Raw genomic sequence first — 15,077 nt, 5'->3', positions numbered from 1 at the left:
GCCATTTAAATGATATTAATTCCTTCTCTCCATTAACATGGAATAATTTTTCATTTCTTTGTGTCTTCTCTGACTTCTTTGAGCAGTGTTTTGTAATTTTCATTGTAAAGATCTTTCAGTTCCATGATTAGCTGTATTCCTAGGTATTTTATTCTTTTTGTGGAAATTGTGAATAAAATTGCCTTTCCAATTTGGCTCTCAGTTTGGCTTTTCCTGGTGTATAGGAATGCTAGCAAATTTTGTATATTGACTTTTTTATCCTGAAACTTTGTGGAAGTTGTTTATCAGCTTAAGGAGCTTCTTGGGTAACAGCTATAGGGTTTAGATAAGAGAATTATGTTGTCTGCAAACAGAGGTAGTTGGACTTCTCTTTCTATTTAAATACCCTTTATTTCTTTCTCTTGTCTGATTTCTCGAGCAAGGACTTCTAATACTGTGTTCTATAGGAGTGGTGAGACAGTTTCAAGGAGAATGCTTCCAGGGTTTGCTCACTCAGTATAATGTTGGCTGTGAGTTTGTCATAGGTGGCTTTTATTATTTTGAGGTGTGTTCCTTCAATACCTCATTTGTTGAGAGTTTTTAACATGAAGCATTATTGAATTTTACTGAAAGCCTTTTCTGCACCTAGTGAGACAATCACATGGTTCTTGTCTTAGTTTTATTTATGTTATGAATCACATTTTATTGATTTGCCCACGAGGGACCAACCTTCCATTCCAGGGAAAAAGCCTGCTTCACTGTGGTGAATTACCCTTTTATGTGCTGCTGGATTCGGTTTGCAAGGATTTTGTTGTGGATTATTGAATGGATGTTCATCAAGGATACTGGCCTGAAGCTTTCTTTTTTTGTTGTGTCACTGCCAGGCGTTGGTATCAGGATGATGCTGGCCTCGTCGAACAAGTTGGGGAGGAGTCCCTTCTCCTCTATTTCTTGAAATCGTTTTAGTAGGAGTGGTACTGGCTCCTCTTTGTACATCTGTTAAAATTTGACTGTTAATCTATCAGGTCCTGGGCTTTTTTGGGGGGTTGGTAGGCTATTTACTACTGATTCAATTTTTGGAGCTCATAATTGGTCTGTTCAGAGACTGAATTTCTTCCTGGTTCAGTCTTGAGAGGATGTATGTGTCCAGGAATTTATCCATCTCTTCTAGGGTTTATAGTTTGTGTGTCTACACACACAAAAAGGTGTTCATAGTAGTTGCTGATTGTTATTTTTGTTTCTGTGGCATCAGTGGTAACATTCCCTTCATCATTTCTGATTGTGTTTATTTGAATTCTGTTTTCTTCATTAGTCTAGCTAGCGCCTATCTATCTTAATTTTTTCAAAAAACCTTGATTAAGTGATCTTTTGAACAGTTTTTCATGTCTCAATGTTTTTCAGTTCACCTCTGATTTTATTTATTTCTTGTCTTCTGCAAGCTTTGTGGTTGATTTCTTCTTGCTTCTGTGATTCTTTCAGTTGTGATGTTAGGTTGTTAATTTAAGATCTTTCTAACTTTTTGATGTGGGCATTACTTCTTATGCCCTACCCTAACTTATCTCCTTCTCCTAGAAAACTCAGAACCATGCTTTCTAAACCAATTCAAACTTTCTCAGTGAATCAACCTGGTCTCCCTGAGGCAAAGTTAGCAATTTTCCCTTTGACATGGTTCTCTTTCTCTGTAAGAATGTCTAACGCAACAATGCAAGTGTTTTATTCCCTCCTGGATATGCGGGGAACTCCTTTTGGCTGAGACCAAGACTTAAAACTTTGTTCTTTCAACATTAATGAAGATCTACTTAGAAAGTCTCCATTTTTACAAGAAAGGTATATAAATACCAATGAAAATAAATATAAAGTTATATGACATACAATTATATTGTGGAAAGGCTGAATAAATAAATGAACCAAGCTCTAAGAAAAAAAGAAGATGATATAAAATGATACATAAATGAAAAACCTGAGCTGGTATGGCATAATTAATGAAGGGGGCCTGCCCCTCCACACCTGTGGGTATTTCTCACAAGGTGGAGATGAGAGACTGTGAAAAGAAATAAGACACAAAGTATAGAGGAAGAAAAGTGGGCCCAGGGGACTGGCACTCAGCAAGTGAGGGCCTGCACCGGTACTGGTCTCTGAGTTCCCTCAGTATTTATTGATCACTGTTTCTACTATCTTGGCGAGGGGGATGTGGCAGGACTATAGGGTAATGGTGGGGGAGGGTCAGTAGGAAAGCATGTGGGCAAAGGAATCTGTGTCATAAATAAGTTTAAGGAAAGGTGCTGTGCCTGGATGTGCACGTAGGCCACATTTATGTTTAACTTTACACAAACATCTCAGTGCAGTAAAGAGCAGTATTGCCACCAGCATGTCTCACCTCCAGCCATAGGGCGGTTTTCTCCTATCTCAGTAAATAGAATGTATGGTCAGGTTTTACACTGAGACATTCCATTCCCAGTGATGAGCAGGAGACAGATGCTTCCTCTTATCTCAACTGCAAAGAGGCCTTCCTCTTGCACTAATCCTCCTCAGCACAGACCCTTTACGGGTGTCAGGCTGGGAGACTGTAAGGTCTTTCCCTTCCCACGAGGCCATTTCTCAGGTTGTCTCGGGGTGGAAAACCGGGAAAATACCCAGGCTTTCTTGAGCAGAGGTCCCTGTGGCTTTCTGCAGTGCATTGTGTCCCTGGTTAATAGAGAACGGAGAATGCCGATGACTTTTACCAAGCATACTGCCTGCACACACGTTTTTAACAAAGCACATCCTGCACAGCCCTATATTCCCTAAACCTTGAGTCAATACAGCACATGTTTCTGTGAGCACAGGGTTGGGGCTAAGGTTACAGATTAACAGCATCTCAAAACAAGAATTTTTCTTAGTACAGATCAAAATGGAGTTTCTTATGTCTTCCTTTTTCTACAGAGACACAGTAACAGTTGGATCTCTCTTCCTTTCCCCCACAATTAATGTACCAGTAAAGTATGTACATTGCAGAAGTGGCAGGAAAACTGCATACAGGGTGATACCTGACCAAAAGCTTTAAGGAAAGGTCAGATCTCTGTATGGAGATTGGAAGGGGAGACAAGGAGAGGCTAGAAAATATACATTGTTTGATCTATACCCTTAAAAGGGATTAAAGAGGACTCAGGAAAACATGGTCTGCTTTAGGAGAAGGACACATGTTCCATGCTGGCCAAGGCTCAGAGCATCCCTACCTTCTCCAGGAGGAAAGGGGAGGCAAAGGAGCAGGCAGACTGCAGCATGACCAGGTCAGCACCGGGCACCCAGGCCAAGCCAGGTGGGCTCCATTGTACAGGTAGGGAGGAGCCACTGCAGGGTGGGCTTTATTAATTGGTTTGTTTTGTTTTCTTTAGTAACAAAGACACATGATCAAAGTTGACCTTTGCAGGTGTTGCTGCAGCTGAACATAGGATGGATAAAACCAGTGTTTTAAAAATTATGTTGTATAGAGCACTAGCCCCAGTGAGATATTAGTGGAACACACAGGCGCGCGCGCGCACACACACACACACTCATACTGAGCCCAGATTATTCTGGCAAATGCTGGGTTAAGCAAACCAAAAGAAACATCCTTAGTGCTGGACTTCTCAGAACCTGGAATGTGGCTATATGACTCATAAAACAGCAAGGTTAAGATAGAGCATGTCATTTTTTCCAGAAATGTTGAAACACTTTCCTTCCCTTGGCTTCAGTGTCACCTTCTTTCTCCTGGTTCTCTATCAACCTCTTTGGCTGCTCCTTCTTGATTTCCTTCTTGACAATCTGCTGCTGCTCAGCCATTCTCTTTTCATTCCCTGTGGATTTCTCAAGTGTGTTTCTATTCCTGCAGATTAAACTTTCCTCGTTTTTCCTGACACCTCTCCTTGTCTGACCCTCCCCCGTTCTGAGGCAGGTGTTCTATCTGTGTGCGCTTTTGGTATCCTGGGATGCTCCCAGCGTGTTCCCTGACACACTCCATCAGGTTTTCTCCCTGAGACTCTGCGAGGGCAGCATCCTTGTCTCCACTGTTCCTTCAACGCTCAGCACATAACACAGAAGCTGACTCCATAACATTTAGTTGGTCAACTGAGACTAAATGTATGTTCCTCTAGATCTTAAAAAGTTGAAAAAGCAACATAGCGCAATAGTCAAAATAAGTCTCTTTACTCAAGAGTTCTCTGTATATGCACAATAGTTGGAAGTCATTATTAGGCAAAGTGAAACAGAAACTGTCACAAAGTTCCCTAAGATAAAATTATTTTGCTTTAATCTTCAATTCATCATGTGAGATAATCAAGACCATGTGTTATTGTAAATATTTCTAGCTTACAACACAACAACCTGATTTTTATTGTTTGAAATAACCACAATATAAATCAGTTAACTACAAATTTTATAAATAATCCTTTCAAATAAAATTCTGTCTAAATTTTACATTACTCATATATTCAAATGATAACACGCTCATAGGCTTTTCCAATACCTCAGTCAAAACATTGTACTGATTCCAGCTGTGGGAACAGTATCTGAGAGTTATGTTACAGATGGGGAAAAGGTACTTACGTGACATTGGCCTTTGCACGACTGTGCCCTTTTGGGTCAGCGAAAAGCTGTTCCCTTAAAATCCTAAAATCTGTTCTGTCAGGTCTGAAGGGTGGGTGGGAAACACAGCTTTTAAAATGTTAGCCACAGATGTTTTATTCCTTGCTTAAAGCAGTGACTAGATAAAGGCCACCAGAAGAGTCTCTAATGTTTCTTCAGAAGCAGCATGCCAGAGAGCATCTTCCTGAAACACTCCCCTATCTCTACCCAAAACCACCTTAGGTAGGAAAGTCAAAACTCAGCAGGCTGAGGAGATCCAAGGGGATCACTGAGCTCTGAGGCTTATGAGAGAAGAGAGAGGTCTAAGATTTTTGTGTATAAATGTATGGGTTACAAGTGCCATTTTGCTGTCAGCATGGATGGCATAGTGAAGTCAGGGCCTTTAGGGTATCCATCACTGGAATAATGCACATCGTACCCATTAAGTAATTTCTCACTGTTCACCCCGTCCATCCCCTCACCCTGCTGAGTCTCCACTATCATTCCACTCTCTACATCAATACCTACACATCTTTTAGCACCCACTTATGAGTGATAAAATATGACGTTTACTCTGTGTCTGGCTTGCTTCACGTAAAGGCTTTCAGTTCCATCCATGTGCCTGCAAAAGATACTTTTTGTGCCTGAATAGTATTTCATTGTGTATATTTTCTACATTTTCTCCTCCAATCACCTGTTGATGGACATTTAGGTTGATTTTATATCTGTGCTACTGTGAATAGTGTTGCAACAAACATACAAGTACAGATATCTTTCTGATACATTGACTTCTTTTCCTTTGCGTACTCAGTGGTGGGATTGCTGAATCAGACAGAGCCAATTGATAATCAGTAATGGTGGCCAATAACCAGCTAGAAACAAAGTACTTAGCAGGGCCTGAAAATGCCAAAACCCCGAGGCCACTGACCTTCAAAAACTTCAACAGCCCTGAGTGAAACGTCCAAACACATTTATCCACCGTTCCAAGACCCTTTATTGTCTGTCTTCTGTGCATCTTAGAAGTCTCTTTTTACCACAGTCTGTATACTGCATGAGCCTTATACAGACAGTGTGTACCTGAAACTCAGGTAGTTTATATGAAACTCATTTATATGAAACTACCTGACACTCCAAGGCATCTTATACTATGTATTCAACCATGTATCCCTAGTACCTAGCACAGTCCTGGCATAGAGTTTGCTACTAAATGTTTGCGGAATGAAGTAATTATCTTGTATCCATGTTCCAAGTTTTAAGGTGATTTCTCACTAAAAATGAAGTATTACAGTTCACAAATAATCTACTTCCTTTTTTGCAGATGGGATTAATTTTAATCTTATCCCCTAATAACATTATTTTCATTTACTTCCATCTAAATACACTGTCCTAAGAGAGCAATAAGAAGGAGAGTTGAAGCTGGAGCTTGAAGAATTGTACACGGTCCACACTGTGGCCTGGGGTGCATCGCCCACCTGAGCTTCATCTGTTAGGTATGTCAGGGAAGATAAACAGGTGAGAGTGGCCTCATCAGAGGACCCCAGATCTCTGGCTTCCCCGTCGGGCAAGTGCACCTCTGTGAACAAAGTCTTCAGAGCCAGATGACAAGAACGGTCCAAGCAGTCCACCAGGGAAACCTGGGCCCAGTGTACATCAATGCAGAGCATCAAGCACAGCATAACAGGAGTACAGTTGCCTAGTCCTGTTCAGAGATAACTGCATCCCACACACAAGCACAGTGTAACAGGTGTACGGTTGCCTAGTCCTGTTCAGAGATAACTGCATCCCACACACTGTAAAATGAGGAAATGCAGAGAAACAGATGTAGCTGAAGAAGACAGCAGGAGCAACAAGGAGGACAACCATGAACTAGGAGGGCACCATGCCAGAGACACCTGGACCCCACGCTAGGCTCAGTGCCTGTTATACTCTTGGGACCCAGCACTTTCCCTCTTCATCATGTGGCATACTTGGCATTATTTGTTGTTTAAAATATTGTCCTTAGTTTTCACCTTTCCTAGGAGACACAGGCAGACCCTGTGACACTACAGCTCCTGACACACAGTAGGTGCATCACAAACATCGGCTGGGTTCACACACTCTTGCCTTCTGAAACCTTCTTGTCAAGCCTTCAGTGAAAAGGAATTGCTGATTGAGCAAGAATTAAGCTTCTAGAGACTCCTGGATCCATTGAGACAAGGTGAGATTTGTTTACTGCCATATTCCTAGCTGATAGCATACTGTAGTCACTTAATAAATGTTTGTTAAATAAGTGAGTGAATTGATTCATACATCTTACTTAGCTATATGTTTTCTGAGTAAAACTGATACATTTAATACTTTATTTCTGGTATAATTTTACTTTACTTATTCAACGAACCTGACAATTCAACTAGGTGCCAGGCACACAGCTGCTGAAGAAAAAGAGGTATAAGATACAGTTCCTGTCTACATGAAAGCCACACTCTAAAGAGTAGAAACATATGAACAAATTATAACAATAAATTGGCTGAATTCAAAATCATAGGGGTTTGTTTCTATTTTAAACAGCTCTAGTCAGGAAGTGTTAGAAAGTTCTAAACAGGAAATGTTGCAACACACCATCTAAGCATGAAGCAGAAGCCACCCATAATTGAGTTTGCTACCACCAACCCCAACAGCAAGAATTCCAGTCCTGCTGCTGCAACCTAAGTGTCACTCTGATTTTATTCCTGCTGTATAACCCAGTTTCAGACATTCTGATTTTATTCCTGCTGTGTAACCCGGTTTTAGACACTCTGGTTGTCACTTAATGTTCTAAAAAGGTATTAAAGAGAAAATATTATTATGGTGATGAGCCCATTCACTGTAGCCATCTCAACATCATACCAATTATAAGGCCTATCATGTAAAAATAAAACTGTTTAATTTATTTATCCAGATATCAGTGTTACATAAACATATTTGCCATCAGACTTTGGATTTATGGGTTAAATAGCATATAAATGTGATTAGAGGCTTAAAATTTACACCTTTCTGGTTCTCTCAAATTTTTTTTCAAAATAGCATATGCCTTTCTAAACAATTGTTAGTATATTTTTAAAAATAAACATTAAACTGTATATTTTCCAAGAACAAAATACAGCTCCCATTGGTAAATGATGATGTTGAGATACAACAGACAACTTATCTTGGGAACCATTTAATCACTGCTCACTTTTACATATGTTCAGAAATGTCAATGGCTTTAAAATATGGAAGTATATTACACAACTAAACTTACATGTATTCAGTATTGTGCAATATTTAGTACTTGTTCTAGCTATCTCTTGCTGAATAGTAAGCCATTGCAAAACTTAAGGAATTATTTATTGTTTAATATTGTTTATTGCCATTATTTGTTTAGTAATTTTAAATAACATTATTTCTCATGGTTTTGTGGGTTGACAGGCGCTACAAAAGTTCTCTTTTGGAGTCTTCCTTGCAGCTGCGGTTGGTTGGCTGCTGCTGAAGTCCCCTGAAAGCTCAGCAAGGCTAAAGAGCCTGGACGGGCTACTCACCTGGCTGGCAGTGCACACGGGCTGCTGTGTGTGGTGGCTACTCACCTGGCTGGCAGTGCACACGGGCTGTTGTGTGTGGTGGTTACTCGCCTGGCTGGCAGTGCACATTGGCTGCTGTGTGTGGTCCTGTCTGACTCTCCATGTTACCTGGAGTCCTCACGACATAGTAGTTGGTCCCAAGACACACAGGCAAATACCACACAGCTTCTTATGACCTGGCCTTGGAGGTCCTAGAGTATGACTTCTGCTGCGTCCTGTTGGTAAAGCAAGTCATTGTGAGCAGCACAGATTCAAGAAATGGGAGACTAGACTCTACCTGTCAATGTAAAGAGCAGCATGAGCATGCAGGGAGGAAAGAAATTGAGGGCATCATCTTGAAGACTATCTTATCACACCATTATTCCAACTAATGGACATTATATTTTAGATGGATAGTACTAGCTACTCATCTCTCCCCCAGAAACCCAAGCTAGGCATGGACATATTGAAAAGAATGTCAGTACCATTGAAAACCTAGAAATATCACATGTGATGACTCAGGTTAATTCAGTCTGTCAATTACATCAATATAATTCCCTTCTTGTAACCCTAAATATGGTAACATAGAATTGAATTCTACAAAAGTCTTTCATTTGTTTTCATATGGAATAATTAACAAACCCAATAAATGTGTAAATAGTATGAAGTCCAATTTATTTTAGATTTATACCTCTTAATTTCAAAGCTTATAGAAATCCAGAGAACCAATCATCATAATCCATAATGCCTGGACCAGAAGTCATTGTTCTTTTTTCTTTTTTTTTTTTTTTGAGCCGGAATCTTGCTCTGTGCCCCAGGCTGGAGTACAGTGGCGCCATCTCCGCTCACTGCAAGCTCCGCCCTGCCGGGTTCACGCCATTCTCCTGCCTCAGCCTCCCAAGTAGCTGGGACTACAGGCGCCCGCCACCTCGCCCGGCTAATTTTCTTGTATTTTTAGTAGAGACAGGGTTTCACCGTGTTAGCCAGGATGGTCTCAATCTCCTGACCTCGTGATCCGCCCGTCTCGGCCTCCCAAAGTGCTGGGATTACAGGCTTGAGCCACCGCGCCCAGCCTAGAAGTCATTGTTCTAAGAGTATCCTGTGGCACGCTGAAAATGTATTACCAACTAGGAAATTTAAAACTCTTTTGTTGGTGATTTTAAGAGAGCTGACCAGCTCATCAGCACAATTCGCACAGATTAAGAATGGAGATTACTCTGCTGAGTGCGTTCATAATGATCAGAAAAAAAATCACAAATGAGAAAAGAAGATAGAGAAGGGGAAACATACTGTCAGTCACTAAAATTAAAGTTAATTTTCAAATGGTCTGATTTTGTATTTTTCAAAAGAAAGGCAGCTTATTGTGATAGAATAAGAATCCCACTTGTATGTCTTCTTTTGAGAAGTGTCTGCTATGTCCCTTGTCAATGTTTTAGTGACATGGTTTTCTTAATGTTCAACATCCCTAATCATCAGAAAAATGCAAATCAATGTAAGATACCATCAGTATTATTCAGTATGGCTACTACTAAAAAGTAAAAAAAGTAAATTCTGGTTAGACTTCAGAGAAAATAAAATGCTTATACACTGTTGGTGAGAATGTAAATTAGTTCAGCCACTGTGAAAAGCAGTTTGGATATTTTTCAAAGAATTTAAAACAGAAGTACCATTCAACCAGCAATTCCAGTACTGAGTATATATCCAAAAGAAAATTTAAAATTCTACAAAAAGAAACCCACATGCACTTGTATATTCATCATATTGCTATTCACATTAGGGAAGGCATGAAATTAACTTATGTGTGAATCAATAAACTGAATAGAAATATGTGCTATATAAACACCATAGAATACTATGCACACATGAAAAAGAATACAGTCATGTCCTGTGCGGCACCATGGATACGTCTGGAGGCCATTATCCTAGGGAAATTAATAAGGGAACAGAAAACCAAATAACCACGTGTTCTTGCCTATAAGCGGGATCTAAACTTGGGGTCCTCATGAATATAAAGATGTCAACAATAGACACTGAGAACTACTAGATGAAGGAGGGAAGGAGGAGGGCAGGGGGTGAGAAACTATAGGTGCTATGCTCACCATCTTGGTGATGGGATCAATTATATCCCACATAGCTCAGCATCACACAATATATCCACGTAACAAACCTGAAAACGTACTCCCTGAATCTAAAAAATTTAAAGCAGAGACAGAGTAAGAAGGCAGAATAGAAGCCTACCACACTCATCCCCCACACAAAAACACAAAATTTTCACAACTCACTACATTCAAGAAACACTGTCAAAGGGACCAAGAATTAGGTAAACAATCACAGTACCTGGCATTAACTTCATGTCACTGAAAGAGACATTGGAGAAGACAAAAAAACGACAGTCTAGAAGCACTAATGCCACCTCTTTTCCAACCACCAGTAGTGGCCACATGGTGCAGAGACTGTGTGTTTGCGGGAGGGAGAGCACAGTTTGTGAGGCTTTGCAATAAACTCAGTACTACCCTGTCACAGTGAAAAGCAGAACCAGATTGTACTCAGCTGACATCTGCCAATAGAGGGAGAAATTGGATTGGCCCTAGCAAGAGGAAAATCTCCCATCTCAGTGTTGGGCGCTTGAGTCTTCACAAGCCTTGCCATCATGAGTTGACGTGATATTGGACCTTAAGAGAACTGAAGGGGCAATATAGGCCACAAAGGCTTCAATTGTTAGGCAAGTCATACTCTGAACTGAGCTCGGAGCCAGTGGAATGTGGACGGTGGGGAGAATGTGGCCTCCTGAGACAGCAGCCAGAACAGCTAAGGGAGTGCTCACAACACCACGTCCCCACCCAGCAGCAGCCACACAACACAGAGAAACCTGTGAATTTGGGAGAGGGAGAGCACAGTGACTGGGGGACTTAACATTAAAGTCAGTGCTGCCATGTCAGTAAAGACCTGGCAGAATTCCTCACCTGCTGACTGAAGAACCCCTGTACCCAGAATAAAAACAGTGATACCCAGGCAATACACATGGGCACTGGGCTCTGAGAACCGCCAACTTCAGGTGTGACCCAGCACATTTCCAGCTGTGGTAGCTACAGTGAAAGACTTCTTCTGTTTGAGAAAAGCAGCGGGGAAAGTAAAGGGAACTCTGCGTTGCACCTGATATACCAGCTCAGCCACAGTGGGGTAGAGTACCAAGCAGGTTCTTAGAGTCCCTGAGTCCAGGCTTAGGGAATTGGTCAGCATTTCTGCACTTGTCCTGGGCCAAAGGTCGAGTTCCAGGCATTGCAGAATTTATCCCAAGCTAACCAAAGAGTCCTTGGGCTTTAAGTGAGAAATTGATGATGATTTGGCAGAATCCCCCCAACCCTGGGCCGGTGGTGTTGGCAGTCATGGAGGAGGCTCCTCTACCTGCAGACAGGGGAAGGAAGAGTAGAAAATACTTTGTCTTACACCCTAAGTGCCAGGTTAGCTACAGTAAAATAGAAGAGCAGGTAAATTTTGAAGATTCTGTGCTTTAATCTCTGGCTCCCAGATAGCATCTATGGACCCACTCATGGCTAGGGGAACTTGCCGCCCTATAGGCAGAGACACAAACTTGGCTGGCTTTGCCATCTGCTAATCATAGAGTCCTAGGGCTTTGAAAAAACTTACCTGGTAGCCAAGTAGTTGTTACAGGGGGCCTTGGGTGAGACCAAGTTCTGTGCCTACATCAGGTGTGAACCAGCACAGTCTCATAAATGGCTTAGCACCATCCCATTTGGTACTATCCACATGACAGGGAGTGAGCTCCCATAAGATCTGGTCATTTAAAAGCGTGTAACAAGCTTCGCCCCTCTGTTTTTACCCCGGCTCCTGCTTTTGCTCACTGTGATGTGCAAGATTCTGCTTCAACTTTGCCATGACTGTAAGCTTCCAGGAGCCTCCCCAGAAGTGCATGCCAGTGCTATGCCTTCTCTACAGCCTATAGAATCATGAGCCACTTAAACCTCCTTTTTAAAAATAATTACCCAGTCTCAGGTATTTATGGTGATGCAAAAATAGCTTACAGAAAAGAGGTGGCACAAAAGAGTGGAAAATTGTTATAAGAATACCTGAAAATGTGGAATCAGCTTTGTAATTGAGTAAACAGGCAGAGGTTGGAAGAGTTTGTAGGACTCAAAAGAAGACAGAAAAATGAGGGAAAGTTGAGATTTTCTTAGAGACTGGTTGAATGGCTGTGACCAAAATGCTGATAGTGATCTGGACAGTGAAGGCTGGCCTGAGGAGGTCTCAGATGAAAATTAGAAACTTATTAGGACCGAAGCAAAGGTCATGCATGTTGTCTTAGCAAAGTGGTTGGCTGAATTTTGGCCATGCCCTAGGGATATATAAAAGTTTGAGTTTGAAAGTGATGATTTAGGGTTTCTGTTGGAAAAATGTCTAAGCAGCAAAGCATTCAAGATGTGGCCTGGCTGCTTCTAACAACCTATGCTCACATGTTGGAGCAAAAAAAGTAAGTTATAACTTATTTTTACTTACAAGGGAAGCATAGTGTAAAGCTTGAAAACTTTGCAGCCTAGTCATGTGGCAGAAAAGTAAGAAGCTTTTATAAGAGAGGAACTCAAGCAGGCTGTGGAGCAACCACTTGTTAGAGATAGTTGTATAATCTAAAAACAAAACAAAACAAAAAAACCAGCAAGTGTTGGTACCAAGACAATGGAAAAGGGGAATTGAAGGCATTTTAGAAATCTAAAAGGCAGGCCCCCCATCAAAGGCCCTGAGGCCTAAAAGAAGAGAATAGTTTCTGGGGTCAGGCCCAGGACCTGCTGCCTTGGGTAGCCTTGGAACATGGCTCCCTGCATCCTGGCCACTGCTCCAGCTCCAGGTGTAGCACAAATTGACCCAGTTACAATTCCAGTCACTGCTTCAGAGGGTGCAAGCCATAAGCCTTGGTAGCTTTCATATGGTGTTAGGCCTATGGGTATACAAAATGCAAGAGTTGACACTTGGGAGCCTCCACCTTTACTTCAAAGAATGTATAAAAAAGCCAGGGTGTGCAGGCAGAAGCATGCTGCAGGGGTGGAGCCCTCATGGAGAACCTCTACTAAAACAATGCAGAGAAGAAATGTAGGGTTACAGTCCTGATGCGGGCTCCCCAATGGGGCATGGCCTAGTAGATCTGTGAGGAGAGGATCACTGTCCTCCAGACCCCAGAATGGTAGATCTAGCTACAGCTTGCACCTTGCACCTGGAAAAGCCGGAAGCACACAATACCAGCCAGAGGCACACAACACCAGCCCATGAGAGCAGCTGTGGGGGCTGAACCATGCAAAGCCACAAGGTCTAAACATCCCAAGGCATTAGTGTGCCCTGGAAATGGGATAGAGTCAAAAGTAACTATTTTGGAGCCTTACAATTCAATAACTGCCCTTCTGGGTTTCAGACTTGCATGGGTCCTGTGGCCTCTTTCTTTTGCTGAGTTCTTCCTTTTAGAATAAATTATTTACCCAATGCCGACGCCTCATTTGCATCTTGGAAGTGACCTAATTTGTTTTTAATTTTACAGGCTTATAGGAGGAATAAACTGGCTTTGTCTTAGATGAGGCTTTTGACTTTTGAGTTAAGGCTGAAATGAGTTAAGACTTTGGGGATTATTGGGAAGTCATGATTGTATTTTGAAATATGAGAAGGATATGAGATTTAGAATGGCCAGAGGCAAAATGATAGGGTTTGGATATTGTATTTCCCACCAAAATCTTATATTGAAATGTAATCCTCAATGTTGGAAGTGGGCTAGTGGGGGAGGTACAGTTGAATCATGAGGGCAGGATTTCCATGAACAGTTTGGCATCATTTCCTTTCATGCCATTCTCACAATAGTAAGTTTTCATGAGAGTTGGTTATCTAAAAGTGTGTGTACTACTTCCCCCTACCCTCGCACTTACCATGGGATGTGCAAGCACTGGATTTATTTTTCACCTTGATTGTCAGTTGTCAGAGGCTTCACCGGAAGCAGAAACCAGTGCTATGTTTTCTGTACAGCCTGTAGAACCATGAGCCAATTAAACCTATTTCCTTTATAAATTAACCAGTCACTGATTATTTTTATAGCAATGTGAGAATGGCCTAATATATCCACCAAAAAGCTATTAGAAGTAATAACTTGAGTAAATTTGCAGAATACAAAATCAACATATACAAATCAGTAGGATCTATATGCCGACAGTCAACAAATTGAAAAAGAATTTTAAAAAGTAATCCTATTTGCAATAGCCACAAATAAAACAAAATGTGTGGGAATTTACCAAAGAAATAAAAGTTCTCAACAATTAAAAATGTAAAACACTGGCCGGGCGCGGTGGCTCACGCCTGTAATCCCAGCACTTTGGGAGGTGGAGGCGGGTGGATCACGAGGTCAGGAGATTGAGACCATCCTGGCAAACACGGTGAAACCCCGTCTCTACTAAAAATACAAAAAATTAGCCGGGCGTGGTGGCAGCGCCTGTAGTCCCAGCTACTCAGGAGGCTGAGGCAGGAGAATGGCGTGAACCCAGGAGGTGGAGCTTGCAGTGAGCCAAGATCGCGCCACCGCACTGCAGCCTGGGTGACAGAGCCAGACTCCGCCTCAAAAAAAAAAAAGTAAAACACTGATAAAAGAAATGAAAGAGAACACAAAAAAATGGAAAGATATTTCTGTGTTCACAGATTGGAAGGATCAGTATTTTTAAAAATGTCCATGCGATCCAAAGCAATCTATACATTTCATGCCATCTCTATCAAAACAATGACATTCCTCACAGAAATAGAAAAAAAAATATGAAATATACACAGAACCACGAAACACCATAATAGTCAAAGTTACGCTGAGTATATAAACCAAAACTGGAGGAATCCCATTACCTGTTCTTAAATTATACTATCAAGCTATAGTAATTAAAACAGCATGACACTAGAATAAAAACAGACATAAAGACAAATGGAATGAAA

At 41.4% G+C, this 15,077-nt stretch overlaps 1 long non-coding RNA gene across 1 annotated transcript; it reads left to right on the top strand.

Moving 5' to 3' along the window:
* The first annotated feature begins 1,244 nt into the window (after window positions 1-1,244).
* On the top strand, window positions 1,245-8,781 carry LOC103881622. The gene is made up of 2 exons (XR_002520068.2): window positions 1,245-6,757; window positions 7,987-8,781. It is a non-coding gene; the product is annotated as an uncharacterized LOC103881622 (long non-coding RNA).
* Window positions 8,782-15,077: the final 6,296 nt, after the last annotated feature.

The sequence above is a fragment of the Papio anubis genome, unplaced genomic scaffold (genome assembly GCF_008728515.1).
Source record: "Papio anubis isolate 15944 unplaced genomic scaffold, Panubis1.0 scaffold301, whole genome shotgun sequence".
Taxonomy (NCBI): Eukaryota; Metazoa; Chordata; class Mammalia; order Primates; family Cercopithecidae; genus Papio; species Papio anubis.
This window is presented reverse-complemented; position numbering and strand designations above follow the sequence as displayed.